Here is an 18,226-nt window from a genome sequence, read left to right as displayed (position 1 = left end):
TATGGCGCTATTTATATGAGCACTATATGGCATTATTTATATGAGCACTATATGGCACTATTTATATGATCACTATATGGCGCTATTTATATGATCACTATATGGCACTATTTATATGATCACTATATGGCGCTATTTATATGAGCACTATATGGCGCTATTTATATGAGCACTATATGGCACTATTTATATGAGCACTATATAGCACTCTTTATATTAGCACTATATGGCACTCTTTATATTAGCACTATATGGCGCTATTTATATGAGCACTATATGGCACTATTTATATGATCACTATATGGCACTATTTATATGATCACTATATGGCACTATTTATATGAGCACTATATGGCGCTATTTATATGAGCACTATATGGCGCTATTTATATGATCACTATATGGCGCTATTTATATGAGCACTATATGGCATTATTTATATGAGCACTATATGGCACTATTTATATGATCACTATATGGCGCTATTTATATGTTCACTATATGGCGCTATTTATATGAGCACTATATGGCGCTCTTTATATTAGCACTATATGGCGCTCTTTATATTAGCACTACATGGCACTATTTATATTAGCACTATTTGGCACTATTTATATGATCACTATATGGCACTATTTATATGATCACTATATGGCACTAATTATATTAGCACTATATGGCACTATTTATATGATCACTATATGGCATTATTTATATGAGCACTATATGGCACTCTTTATATGAGCACTATATAGCGCTCTTTATATGAGCACTATATGGCGCTCTTTATATGAGCACTATATGGCGCTCTTTATATGAGCACTATATGGCGCTCTTTATATGAGCACTATATGGCGCTCTTTATATGAGCACTATATGGCGCTCTTTATATGAGTTCTATATGGCGCTATTTATATGAGCACTATATGGCATTATTTATATGAGCACTATATGGCACTATTTATATGAGCACTATATGGCGCTATTTATATGAGCAGTATATGGCGCTATTTATATGAGCACTATATGGCATTATTTATATTAGCACTATATGGCACTCTTTATATTAGCACTATATGGCACTCTTTATATTAGCACTATATGGCACTATTTATATGATTACTATTTGGCACTATTTATATGAGCACTATATGGCACTATTTATATGATCACTATATGGCGCTATTTATATGATCACTATATGGCATTATTTATATGAGCACTATATGGCGCTATTTATATGAGCACTATATTGCGCTCTTTATATGAGCACTATATGGCGCTCTTTATATGAGCACTATATGGCGCTCTTTATATGAGCACTATATGGCGCTCTTTATATGAGCACTATATGGCGCTATTTATATGAGCACTATATGGCGCTACTTATATGAGCACTATATGGCGCTCTTTATATGAGCACTATATGGCGCTATTTATATGAGCACTATATGGCGCTATTTATATGAGCACTATATGGCGCTATTTATATGAGCACTGTATGGCGCGATTTATATGACCACTATATGGCATTATATGCTCACAATATGGCACTATTTATATGATCACTATATGACGCGATTTATATGATCACTATATGGCGCTACTTATATGAGCACTATATGGCGCTATTTATATGAGCACTATATGACTCTATTTATATGAGCACTATATGGCGCTATTTATATGAGCACTATATGGCGCTATTTATATGAGCACTATATGGCACTATTTATATGAGCACTACATGGCACTATAGGCTCACTATATGGCACTATTTATATGAGTACTGTATGGCGCTATTTATATGAGCACTATATGGCACTATTTATATGATCACTATATGGCATTATTTATATTAGCACTATATGGCGCTATTTATATGAGCACTATATGGCGCTATTTATATTAGCACTATATGGCGCTCTTTATATGAGCACTATATGGCGCTCTTTATATGAGCTCTATATGGCGCTATTTATATGAGCACTATATGGCGCTATTTATATGAGCACTATATGGCGCTATTTATATGAGCACTATATGGCGCTATTTATATGAGCACTATATGGCACTATTTATATGAGCACTATATGGCGCTATTTATATGAGCACTATATGGCACTATGTGGCGCTATTTATATGAGCACTGTATGGCACTATTTATATGAGCACTATATGGCACTATATGGCGCTACTTATATGAGCACTATATGCTCACTATATGGCGCTATTTATATGGCACTATATGCTCACTATGTGGCGCTATTTATATGGCACTATATGGCGCTATTTATATGAGCACTATATGGCAATATTTATATAAGCACTATATGGCGCTATTTATAGGAGCACTATATGGCACTATATGGCGCTATTTATATGAGCACTGTATGGCGGTATTTATATGAGCACTATATGGCGCTCTTTATATGAGCACTATATGGCACTATATGCTCACGATATAGCGCTATTTATATGAGCACTATATGGCATTATATGCTCACGATATGGCGCTATTTATATGAGCACTATATGGCACTATATGCTCACTAAATGGCGCTATTTATATGAGCATTATATGGCACTATTTATATGAGCACTATATGGCGCTATTTATGTGAGCACTATATGGCGCTATTTATGTGAGCACTATATGGCGCTATTTATATGAGCACTATATGACGCTATTTATATGAGCACTATATGAGCACTATATGACTCTATTTATATGAGCACTATATGGCGCTATTTATATGAGCACTATATGGCGCTATTTATATGAGCACTATATGGCACTATTTATATGAGCACTACATGGCACTATAGGCTCACTATATGGCACTATTTATATGAGCACTGTATGGCGCTATTTATATGAGCACTATATGGCGCTATTTATATGAGCACTATATGGCACTATTTATATGAGCACTATATGGCACTATTTATATGAGCACTATATGGCACTATTTATATGAGCACTATATGTCACTATTTAGATGAGCACTATATGGCACTATATGCTTACTATATGGCACTATTTATATGAGCACTGTATGGCGCTATTTATATGAGCACTGTATGGCGCTATTTATATGAGCACTATATGGCACTATTTATATGAGCACTATATGGCACTATTTATATGAGCACTATATGGCACTATTTATATGAGCACTATATGTCACTATTTATATGAGCACTATATGGCACTATATGCTCACTATATGGCACTATTTATATGCGCACTGTATGGCGCTATTTATATGAGCACTATATGGCGCGAATTATATGATCACTATATGGCGCTATTTATATGAGCACTATATGGCATTATATGCTATTTATATGAGCACTATATGGCACTATTTATATGAGCACTATATGGCGCTATTTATATGATCACTATATGGCGCTATTTATATGATCACTATATGGCGCTATTTATATGAGCACTATATGGCACTATTTATATGATCACTATATGGCGCTATTTATATGATCACTATATGGCACTATTTATATGCTCATTGTATGGCGCTATTTATATGATCACTATATGGCACTATTTATATGATCACTATATGGCACTATTTATATGATCACTATATGGCACTATTTATATGATCACTATATGGTGCTATTTATATGATCACTATATGGCACTACACGGTGTTCCAAATTATTATGGAAATAATATTTTCTCAGATTTTCCCAAATTACCTGTATGAATTGCAGTCATTGTAATTTTCCTGTCAAATAACTATTAGAGTACAATTGAAAGGTTTTTGTACAAACTGCCTATGATAACAGTATATTTTTAAAAAAAAAAAACTCAAACTGCACTCAAAATGCATGTTCCAAATTATTATGCACAGCAGAGTTTTCAACCTTTTCATTTTAATAAAGAACAAAAAAATTGTCATTTTTGAAATTATAAGCATTAGCAGGTTATTACAAACTGAAATCAAACAGTTTTCAACTCAAAACTTTATTCTAGGTGATGTTACATTTTCACATAGGACCCCTTGTTCGAAAGGAGCTTCTGAACTCTCTCGTCCATTGAATTTGTCAGGTTTTGGATGGTTTCTGCTTCAATTGTTTTGCATGAGGACAGAATACCCTCCCAAGAGCTGTTGCTTAGATGTGAACTGCCTCCTGCCATCATAGACACTCCTTTTGATGATACTCCAGAGGTTCTCAATGGGGTTGAGGTCAGGGGAGCATGGGGGCCACGCCATAAGTTTGTCCCCTTTTATGCCCATAGCAGCCAGAGATGCAGATGTGTTATGTGCAGCATGAGACAGTGCATTATCATGCATGAAAATGATCTTGCTGCGGAATGCACGGTTCTTCTTCTTGAACCATGGAAGGAAGTGCTGTTTGAGAAACTCAACATACATTATGGAGTTCATCTTTACCCCTTCAGGGATCCTAAAAGGGCCAACAATCTCTCTCCCCATGATTCCAGCCCAAAACATTACTCCACCTCCTCCTTGTTAGCGCCGTAGCCGTGTTTGCATGGGGAGTCCATCAACCAGCCATCCTCCACTCCATCCATCTGGACCATCGAGATCATTTCATGCATGATAATGCCCCGTCTCATGCTGCACATAACACATCTGCATCTCTGGCTGCTATGGGCATAAAAGGGGACAAACTTATGGTGTGGCCCCCATGCTCCCCTGACCTCAACCCCATTGAGAACCTCTGGAGCATCATCAAAAGGAGTGTCTATGATGGCAGGAGGCAGTTCACATCTAAGCAACAGCTCTGGGAGGGTATTCTGTCCTCATGCAAAACAATTGAAGCAGAAACCATCCAAAACCTGACAAATTCAATGGACGAGAGAGTTCAGAAGCTCCTTTCGAACACGGGGTCCTATGTGCAAATGTAACATCACCTAGAATAAAGTTTTGAGTTGAAAACTGTTTGATTTCAGTTTGTAATAACCTGCTAATGCTTATAATTTCAAACATGACCATTTTTTGTTCTTTATTAAAATGAAAAGGTTGAAAACTCTGCTGTGCATAATAATTTGGAACATGCATTTTGAGTGCAGTTTGAGTGTTTTATTTATTTAAAAATATACTGTTATCATAGGCAGTTTGTACAAAAACTTTTCAATTGTACTCTAATAGTTATTTGACTGGAAAATTACAATGACAGCAATTCATATAGGTAATTTGGGAAAATCTGAGAAAATATTATTTGCATAATATTTTGGAACAAAGTGTATTTATATGGCGCTATTTATATGAGCACTATATGGCACTCTTTATATGAGCACTATATGGCGCTATTTATATGAGCACTATATGGCGCTATTTATATGAGCACTATATGGCGCTATTTATATGAGCACTATATGGCGCTATTTATATGAGCACTATATGGCGCTATTTATATGCTCACAATATGGCACTATTTATATGATCACTATATGACGCGATTTATATGATCACTATATGGCGCTACTTATATGAGCACTATATGGCGCTATTTATATGAGCACTATATGACTCTATTTATATGAGCACTATATGGCGCTATTTATATGAGCACTATATGGCGCTATTTATATGAGCACTATATGGCACTATTTATATGAGCACTACATGGCACTATAGGCTCACTATATGGCACTATTTATATGAGCACTGTATGGCGCTATTTATATGAGCACTATATGGCACTATTTATATGATCACTATATGGCATTATTTATATTAGCACTATATGGCGCTATTTATATGAGCACTATATGGCGCTATTTATATTAGCACTATATGGCGCTCTTTATATGAGCACTATATGGCGCTCTTTATATGAGCTCTATATGGCGCTATTTATATGAGCACTATATGGCGCTATTTATATGAGCACTATATGGCGCTATTTATATGAGCACTATATGGCGCTATTTATATGAGCACTATATGGCACTATTTATATGAGCACTATATGGCGCTATTTATATGAGCACTATATGGCACTATGTGGCGCTATTTATATGAGCACTGTATGGCACTATTTATATGAGCACTATATGGCACTATATGGCGCTACTTATATGAGCACTATATGCTCACTATATGGCGCTATTTATATGGCACTATATGCTCACTATGTGGCGCTATTTATATGGCACTATATGGCGCTATTTATATGAGCACTATATGGCAATATTTATATAAGCACTATATGGCGCTATTTATAGGAGCACTATATGGCACTATATGGCGCTATTTATATGAGCACTGTATGGCGGTATTTATATGAGCACTATATGGCGCTCTTTATATGAGCACTATATGGCACTATATGCTCACGATATGGCGCTATTTATATGAGCACTATATGGCATTATATGCTCACGATATGGCGCTATTTATATGAGCACTATATGGCACTATATGCTCACTAAATGGCGCTATTTATATGAGCATTATATGGCACTATTTATATGAGCACTATATGGCGCTATTTATGTGAGCACTATATGGCGCTATTTATGTGAGCACTATATGGCGCTATTTATATGAGCACTATATGACGCTATTTATATGAGCACTATATGAGCACTATATGACTCTATTTATATGAGCACTATATGGCGCTATTTATATGAGCACTATATGGCGCTATTTATATGAGCACTATATGGCACTATTTATATGAGCACTACATTGCACTATAGGCTCACTATATGGCACTATTTATATGAGCACTGTATGGCGCTATTTATATGAGCACTATATGGCGCTATTTATATGAGCACTATATGGCACTATTTATATGAGCACTATATGGCACTATTTATATGAGCACTATATGGCACTATTTATATGAGCACTATATGTCACTATTTAGATGAGCACTATATGGCACTATATGCTTACTATATGGCACTATTTATATGAGCACTGTATGGCGCTATTTATATGAGCACTGTATGGCGCTATTTATATGAGCACTATATGGCACTATTTATATGAGCACTATATGGCACTATTTATATGAGCACTATATGGCACTATTTATATGAGCACTATATGTCACTATTTATATGAGCACTATATGGCACTATTTGCTCACTATATGGCACTATTTATATGCGCACTGTATGGCGCTATTTATATGATCACTATATGGCGCGAATTATATGATCACTATATGGCGCTATTTATATGAGCACTATATGGCACTATTTATATGAGCACTATATGGCGCTATTTATATGAGCACTATATGGCACTATTTATATGAGCACTATATGGCGCTATTTATATGATCACTATATGGCGCTATTTATATGATCACTATATGGCGCTATTTATATGAGCACTATATGGCACTATTTATATGATCACTATATGGCGCTATTTATATGATCACTATATGGCACTATTTATATGATCACTATATGGTGCTATTTATATGATCACTATATGGCACTACACGGTGTTCCAAATTATTATGGAAATAATATTTTCTCAGATTTTCCCAAATTACCTATATGAATTGCAGTCATTGTAATTTTCCTGTCAAATAACTATTAGAGTACAATTGAAAGGTTTTTGTACAAACTGCCTATGATAACAGTATATTTTAAAAAAAATAAAACACTCAAACTGCACTCAAAATGCATGTTCCAAATTATTATGCACAGCAGAGTTTTCAACCTTTTCATTTTAATAAAGAACAAAAAAAATGGTCATTTTTGAAATTATAAGCATTAGCAGGTTATTACAAACTGAAATCAAACAGTTTTCAACTCAAAACTTTATTCTAGGTGATGTTACATTTGCACATAGGACCCCTTGTTCGAAAGGAGCTTCTGAACTCTCTCGTCCATTGAATTTGTCAGGTTTTGGATGGTTTCTGCTTCAATTGTTTTGCATGAGGACAGAATACCCTCCCAGAGCTGTTGCTTAGATGTGAACTGCCTCCCGCCATCATAGACACTCCTTTTGATGATGCTCCAGAGGTTCTCAATGGGGTTGAGGTCAGGGGAGCATGGGGGTCACACCATAAGTTTGTCCCCTTTTATGCCCATAGCAGCCAGAGATGCAGATGTGTTATGTGCAGCATGAGACGGGGCATTATCATGCATGAAATGATCTTGCTGTGAAATACACGGTTCTTCTTCTTGAACCATGGAAGGAAGTGCTGTTTGAGAAACTCAACATACATTATGGAGTTCATCTTTACCCCTTCAGGGATCCTAAAAGGGCCGACAATCTCTCTCCCCATGATTCCAGCCCAAAACATTACTCCACCTCCTCCTTGTTAGCGCCGTAGCCGTGTTTGCATGGGGAGTCCATCAACCAGCCATCCTCCACTCCATCCATCTGGACCATCGAGATCATTTCATGCATGATAATGCCCCGTCTCATGCTGCACATAACACATCTGCATCTCTGGCTGCTATGGGCATAAAAGGGGACAAACTTATGGTGTGGCCCCCATGCTCCCCTGACCTCAACCCCATTGAGAACCTCTGGAGCATCATCAAAAGGAGTGTCTATGATAGCGGGAGGCAGTTCACATCTAAGCAACAGCTCTGGGAGGGTATTCTGTCCTCATGCAAAACAATTGAAGCAGAAACCATCCAAAACCTGACAAATTCAATGGACGAGAGAGTTCAGAAGCTCCTTTCGAACAAGCGGTCCTATGTGCAAATGTAACATCACCTAGAATAAAGTTTTGAGTTGAAAACTGTTTGATTTCAGTTTGTAATAACCTGCTAATGCTTATAATTTAAAAAATGACCATTTTTTTGTTCTTTATTAAAATGAAAAGGTTGAAAACTCTGCTGTGCATAATAATTTGGAACATGCATTTTGAGTGCAGTTTGAGTTTTTTTTTTTTTTTTTTAAATATACTGTTATCATAGGCAGTTTGTACAAAAACCTTTCAATTGTACTCTAATAGTTATTTGACTGGAAAATTACAATGACTGCAATTCATATAGGTAATTTGGGAAAATCTGAGAAAATATTATTTGCATAATAATTTGGAACAAAGTGTATTTATATGGCGCTATTTATATGAGCACTATATGGCACTCTTTATATGAGCACTATATGGCGTTATTTATATGAGCACTATATGGCGCTATTTATATGAGCACTATATGGCACTATTTATATGAGCACTATATGAGCACTATATGGCACTATTTATATGAGCACTATATGGCGCGATTTATATGATCACTATATGGCGCGATTTATATGAGCACTATATGGCACTATATGGCACTATTTATATGATCACTATATGGCACTATTTATATGAGCACTATATGGCACTATATGGCACTATTTATATGATCACTATATGGTGCTATTTATATGAGCACTATATGGCACTATTTATATGAGCACTATATGGCGCTCTTTATATGAGCACTATATGGCACTCTTTATATGAGCACTATATGGCGCTATTTATATGAGCACTATATGGCGCTATTTATATGAGCACTATATGGCGCTATTTATATGAGCACTATATGGCACTATTTATATGAGCACTATATGGCGCTATTCATATGAGCACTATATGAGCACTATATGGTACTATTTATATGAGCACTATATGGCACTATTTATATGAGCACTATATGGTGCTATTTATATGAGCACTATATGGCGCTATTTATATGAGCACTATATGGCACTATATGGCACTATTTATATGAGCACTATATGGCGCTATTTATATGAGCACTATATGGCGCTATTTATATGAGCACGATATGACGCTATTTATATGAGCACTATATGGCGCTATATATATGAGCACTATATGGCGCTATATATATGAGCACTATATGGTTCTCTTTATATGAGCACTATATGGCGCTCTTTATATTAGTTCTATATGGCGCTATTTATATGAGCACTATATGGCGCTATTTATATGAGCACTATATGGCGCTATTTATATGAGCACTATATGGCTCTATTTATATGAGCACTATATGGCACTATTTATATGAGTTCTATATGGCGCTATTTATATGAGTTCTATATGGCGCTATTTATATGAGTTCTATATGGCACTATTTATATGAGTTCTATATGGCGCTATTTATATGAGTTCTATATGGCGCTATGTATATGAGCACTATATGGCGCTATTTATATGAGCACTATATGGCACTATATGGCACTATTTATATGAGCACTATATGGCGCTATTTATATGAGCACTATATGGCGCTATTTATATGAGCACTATATGGCGCTATTTATATGAGCACTATATGGCACTATATGGCGCTATTTGTATGAGCACTATATGGCGCTATTTGTATGAGCACTATATGGCGCTATTTATATGAGCACTATATGGCACTATTTATATGAGCACTATATGGCGCTATTTATATGAGCACTATATGGCGCTATTTATATGAGCACTATATGGCGCTATTTATATGAGCACTATATGGCGCTATTTATATGAGCACTATATGGCGCTATTTATATGAGCACTATATGGCACTATATGGCGCTATTTGTATGAGCACTATATGGCGCTATTTGTATGAGCACTATATGGCGCTATTTATATGAGCACTATATGGCGCTATTTATATGAGCACTATATGGCGCTATTTATGTGAGCACTATATGGCGCTATTTATATGATCACTATATGACGCTATTTATATGAGCACTATATGGCGCTATTTATGTGAGCACTATATGGCGCTATATATATGAGCACTATATGGCGCTATTTATGTGAGCACTATATGGCGCTATTTATGTGAGCACTATATGGCGCTATATACATGAGCACTATATGGCGCTATTTATGTGAGCACTATATGGCGCTATTTATATGAGCACTATATGGCGCTATTTATGTGAGCACTATATGGCGCTATATATATGAGCACTATATGGCGCTATTTATGTGAGCACTATATGGCGCTATTTATATTAGCACTATATGGCGCTATTTATGTGAGCACTATATTGCGCTATTTATATGAGCACTATATGGCACCATTTATATGATCACTATATGGCACCATTTATATGATCACTATATGACGCTATTTATATGAGCACTATATGGCGCTATTTATGTGAGCACGATATGGCGCTATATATATGAGCACTATATGGCGCTATATAGATGAGCACTATATGGCGCTATTTATATGAGCACTATATGGCGCTATTTATATGAGCACTATATGGCGCGATTTATATGAGCACTATATGGCGCGATTTATATGAGCACTATATGGCGCGATTTATATGAGCACTATATGACACTATTTATATGAGCACTATATGGCGCTATTTATATGAGCACTATATGGCGCTATATGGCACTATTTATATGATCACTATATGGCGCTATTTATATGAGCACTATATGACGCTATTTATATGAGCACTATATGGCGCTATTTATATGAGCACTATATGGCGCTATTTATATGAGCACTATATGGCACTATATGGCGCTATATATATGAGCACTATATGGCGCTATTTGTATGAGCACTATATGGCGCTATATATATGAGCACTATATGGCGCTATATATATGAGCACAATATGGGGCTATATATATGAGCACTATATGGCGCTATATATATGAGCACTATATGGCGCTATTTATATGATCACTATATGGCGCTATTTATATGAGCACTATATGGCGCTATTTATATGAGCACTATATGGCACTATTTATATGAGCACTATATGGCGCTATTTATATGAGCACTATATGGCGCTATTTATATGAGCACTATATATATGAGCACTATATGGCGCTATATATATGAGCACTATATGGCGCTATTTATATGAGCACTATATGGCGCGATTTATATGAGCACTATATGGCACTCTTTATATTAGCACTATATGGCACTATTTATATGATCACTATATGGCGCGATTTATATGAGCACTATATGGGACTATTTATATGAGCACTATATGGCACTATTTATATGAGCACTATATGGCGCTATTTATATGAGCACTATATGGCGCTATTTATATGAGCACTATATATATGAGCACTATATGGCGCTATATATATGAGCACTATATGGCGCTATTTATATGATCACTATATGGCGCTATTTATATGAGCACTATATGGCGCTATTTATATGAGCACTATATGGCGCGATTTATATGAGCACTATATGGGACTATTTATATGAGCACTATATGGCACTCTTTATATTAGCACTATATGGCACTATTTATATGAGCACTATATGGGACTATTTATATGAGCACTATATGGCGCTATTTATATGAGCACTATATGGCGCTATTTATATGAGCACTATTTATATGAGCACTATATGGCACTATTTATATGAGCACTATATGGCACTATTTATATGAGCACTATATGGCACTATTTATATGAGCACTATATGGCACTATTTATATGATCACTATAAGGCGCGATTTATATGAGCACTATATGGGACTATTTATATAAGCACTATATGGCACTATTTATATGAGCACTATATGGCACTATTTATATGAGCACTATATGGGACTATTTATATGAGCACTATATGGCGCTATTTATATGAGCACTATATGGCGCTATTTATATGAGCACTATTTATATGAGCACTATATGGCACTATTTATATGAGCACTATATGGCACTATTTATATGAGCACTATATGACACTATTTATATGAGCACTATATGGCACTATATGGCACTATTTATATGAGCACTATATGGCGCACTTTATGTGAGCACTATATGGCACTCTTTATATGAGCACTATATGGCACTCTTTATATGAGCACTATATGGCACTCTTTATATGAGCACTATATGGCACTATATGGCACTATTTATATGAGCACTATATGGCACTATTTATATGAGCACTATATGGCGGCATTTATATGAGCACTATATGGCGCTATTTATATGAGCACTATATGGCACTATTTATATGAGCACTATATGGCGCTATTTATATGAGCACTATTTATATGAGCACTATATGGCACTATTTATATGAGCACTATATGGCACTATATATATGAGCACTATATGACACTATTTATATGAGCACTATATGGCACTATATGGCACTATTTATATGAGCACTATATGGCGCACTTTATATGAGCACTATATGGCACTCTTTATATGAGCACTATATGGCACTCTTTATATGAGCACTATATGGCACTCTTTATATGAGCACTATATGGCACTATATGGCACTATTTATATGAGCACTATATGGCACTATTTATATGAGCACTATATGGCGGCATTTATATGAGCACTATATGGCGCTATTTATATGAGCACTATATGGCACTATTTATATGAGCACTATATGGCGCTATTTATATGAGCACTATATGGCACTATATGGCACTATTTATATGAGCACTATATGGCACTATTTATATGAGCACTATATGGCGCTATTTATATGAGCACTATATGGCACTATATGGCACTATTTATATGAGCACTATATGGCGCTATTTATATGAGCACAATATGGCGCTATTTATATGAGCACGATATGGCGCTATATATATGAGCACTATATGGCGCTATATATATGAGCACGATATGGTGCTATATATATGAGCACTATATGGCGCTATATATATGAGCACTATATGGCGCTATATATATGAGCACTATATGGCGCTATATATATGAGCACTATATGGCTCTCTTTATATGAGCATTATATGGCACTCTTTATATTAGCATTATATGGCACTATTTATATGATCACTATAAGGCGCGATTTATATGAGCACTATATGGGACTATTTATATGAGCACTATATGGCACTATTTATATGAGCACTATACGGCACTATTTATATGAGCACTATATGGGACTATTTATATGAGCACTATATGGCGCTATTTATATGAGCACTATATGGCGCTATTTATATGAGCACTATTTATATGAGCACTATATGGCACTATTTATATGAGCACTATATGGCACTATTTATATGAGCACTATATGACACTATTTATATGAGCACTATATGGCACTATTTATATGAGCACTATATGGCGCTATTTATATGAGCACTATATGGCGCTATTTATATGAGCACTATATGGCACTATATGGCACTATTTATATGAGCACTATATGGCGCTATTTATATGAGCACTATATGGCACTATATGGCACTATTTACATGAGCACTATATGGCGCGATTTATATGATCACTATATGGCGCTATTTATATGAGCACTATATGGCGCACTTTATATGAGCACTATATGGCACTCTTTATATGAGCACTATATGGCACTCTTTATATGAGCACTATATGGCACTCTTTATATTAGTTCTATATGGCACCATTTATATGAGCACTATATGGCGGCATTTATATGAGCACTATATGGCGCTATTTATATGAGCACTATATGGCACTATTTATATGAGCACTATATGGCGCTATTTATATGAGCACTATATGGCACTATATGGCACTATTTATATGAGCACTATATGGCACTATTTATATGAGCACTATATGGTGCTATTTATATGAGCACTATATGGCACTATATGGCGCTATTTATATGAGCACTATATGGCACTATATGGCACTATTTATATGAGCACTATATGGCGCTATTTATATGAGCACAATATGGCGCTATTTATATGAGCACGATATGGCGCTATATATATGAGCACTATATGGCGCTATATATATGAGCACGATATGGTGCTATATATATGAGCACTATATGGCGCTATATATATGAGCACTATATGGCGCTATATATATGAGCACTATATGGCGCTATATATATGAGCACTATATGGCTCTCTTTATATGAGCATTATATGGCGCTCTTTATATTAGTTCTATATGGCGCTATTTATATGAGCACTATATGGCGCTATTTATATGAGCACTATATGGCGCTATTTATATGAGCACTATATGGCTCTATTTATATGAGCACTATATGGCGCTATTTATATGAGCACTATATGGCGCTATTTATATGAGTTCTATAAGGCGCTATTTATATGAGTTCTATATGGCGCTATTTATATGAGATCTATATGGCGCTATTTATATGAGTTCTATATGGCGTTATTTATATGAGCACTATATGGCACTATTTATATGAGTTCTATATGGCGCTATTTATATGAGCACTATATGGCGCTATTTATATGAGCACTATATGGCACTATATGTCACTATTTATATGAGCACTATATGGCGCTATTTATATGAGCACTATATGGCACTATTTATATGAGCACTATATGGCGCTATTTATATGAGCACTATATGGCACTATTTATATGAGCACTATATGGCACTCTTTATATTAGTTCTATATGGCGCTATTTATATGAGCACTATATGGCACTATTTATATGAGCACTATATGGCACTATTTATATGAGCACTATATGGCACTCTTTATATTAGTTCTATATGGCGCTATTTATATGAGCACTATATGGCACTCTTTATATTAGTTCTATATGGCGCGATTTATATGAGCACTATATGGCGCTATTTATATGAGCACTATATGGCACTATTTATATGAGCACTATATGGCACTATATGGCACTATTTATATGAGCACTATATGGCGCTATTTATATGAGCACTATATGGCGCTATTTATATGAGCACTATATGGCGCGATTTATATGAGCACTATATGGCGCTATATATATGAGCACTATATGGCGCTATATATATGAGCACTATATGGCGCTATTTATATGAGCACTATATGGCGCTATATATGAGCACTATATGGCGCTATTTATATGAGCACTATATGGCGCTATTTATATGAGCACTATATGGCGCTATTTATATGAGCACTGTATGGCGCTATTTATATGAGCACTGTATGGCGCTATTTATATGAGCACTGTATGGCGCTATTTATATGAGCACTGTATGGCGCTATTTATATGCTCACTGTATGGCGCTATTTATATGAGCACTATATGGTGCTATTTATATGAGCACTATATGGTGCTATTTATATGCTCACTGTATGGCACTATTTATATGAGCACTATATGGCATTATTTATATGAGCACTATATGGCACTATTTATATGAGCACTATATGGCACTATTTATATGCTCACTGTATGGCGCTATGTATATGAGCACTATATGGCGCTATTTATATGAGCACTATATGGCACTATTTATATGAGCACTATATGGCGCTATTTATATGCTCACTGTATGGCGCTATTTATATGAGCACTATATGGTGCTATTTATATAAGCACTATATGGCACTATTTATATGAGCACTATATGGCACTATTTATATGAGCACTATATGGCACTATTTATATGAGCACTATATGGCACTATTTATATGCTCACTGTATGGCGCTATTTATATGAGCACTATATGGTGCTATTTATATAAGCACTATATGGCACTATTTATATGAGCACTATATGGCGCTATTTATATGAGCACTATATGGCGCTATGTATATGAGCACTATATGGCGCTATTTATATGAGCACTATATGGCACTATTTATATGAGCACTATATGGCGCTATTTATATGCTCACTGTATGGCGCTATTTATATGAGCACTATATGGTGCTATTTATATAAGCACTATATGGCACTATTTATATGAGCACTATATGGCACTATTTATATGAGCACTATATGGTGCTATTTATATGATCACTATATGGCGCTATTTATATGCTCACTGTATGGCGCTATTTATATGAGCACTATATGGCGCTATTTATATGTGCACTATATGGCGCTATGTATATGAGCACTATATGGCGCTATTTATATGAGCACTATATGGCACTATTTATATGAGCACTATATGGCGCTATTTATATGCTCACTGTATGGCGCTATTTATATGAGCACTATATGGCATTATTTATATGAGCACTATATGGCACTATTTATATGAGCACTATATGGCACTATTTATATGAGCACTGTATGGCGCTATTTATATGCTTACTGTATGGCGCTATTTATATGAGCACTATATGGCGCTATTTATATGCTCACTGTATGGCGCTATTTATATGAGCACTATATGGCGCTATTTATATGAGCACTATATGGCGCTATTTATATGAGCACTATATGGCGCTATTTATATGCTCACTGAATGGCGCTATTTATATGAGCACTATATGGCGCTATTTATATGAGCACTATATGGCGCTATGTATATGGCGCTATGTATCAGGGCACTGATCAGCGTTATATTGAGGCTGTGTATGTGGTGTGATGTGATGCGGGCACTGATCAGCGTTATATTGAGGCTGTGTATGTGGTGTGATGTGATCCGGGCACTGATCAGCGTTATATTGAGGCTGTGTATGTGATGTGATGTGTGATGTGATCCGGGCACTGATCAGCGTTCTATTGAGGCTGTGTATGTGGTGCGATGTGATGCGGGCACTGATCAGCGTTATATTGAGGCTGTGTATGTGGTGTGATGCGTGATGTGATCCGGGCACTGATCAGCGTTGTATTGAGGCTGTGTATGTGGTGTGATGTGATGCGGGCACTGATCAGCGTTATATTGAGGCTGTGTATGTGGTGTGATGTGATCCGGGCACTGATCAGCGTTCTATTGAGGCTGTGTATGTGGTGTGATGTGATGCGGGCACTGATCAGCGTTATATTGAGGCTGTGTATGTGGTGTGATGTGATGCGGGCACTGATCAGCGTTATATTGAGGCTGTGTATGTGCTGTGATGTGATGCGGGCACTGATCAGCGTTATATTGAGGCTGTGTATGTGGTGTGATGTGATGCGGGCACTGATCAGCGTTATATTGAGGCTGTGTATGTGGTGTGATGTGATGCGGGCACTGATCAGCGTTATATTGAGGCTGTGTATGTGGTGTGATGTGATCCGGGCACTGATCAGCGTTATATTGAGGCTGTGTATGTGGTGTGATGTGATGCGGGCACTGATCAGCGTTATATTGAGGCTGTGTATGTGGTGTGATGTGTGATATGATCCGGGCACTGATCAGCGTTATATTGAGGCTGTGTATGTGGTGTGATGTGATCCGGGCACTGATCAGCGTTATATTGAGGCTGTGTATGTGCTGTGATCCGGGCACTGATCAGCGTTATATTGAGGCTGTGTATGTGCTGTGATCCGGGCA

The sequence above is a fragment of the Phyllobates terribilis genome, unplaced genomic scaffold (assembly GCF_046119375.1).
Source record: "Phyllobates terribilis strain yellow unplaced genomic scaffold, ASM4611937v1 Scaffold_41__1_contigs__length_11206878, whole genome shotgun sequence".
Lineage (NCBI taxonomy): Eukaryota > Metazoa > Chordata > Amphibia > Anura > Dendrobatidae > Phyllobates > Phyllobates terribilis.
Note: the sequence above shows the minus strand (reverse complement) of the source record.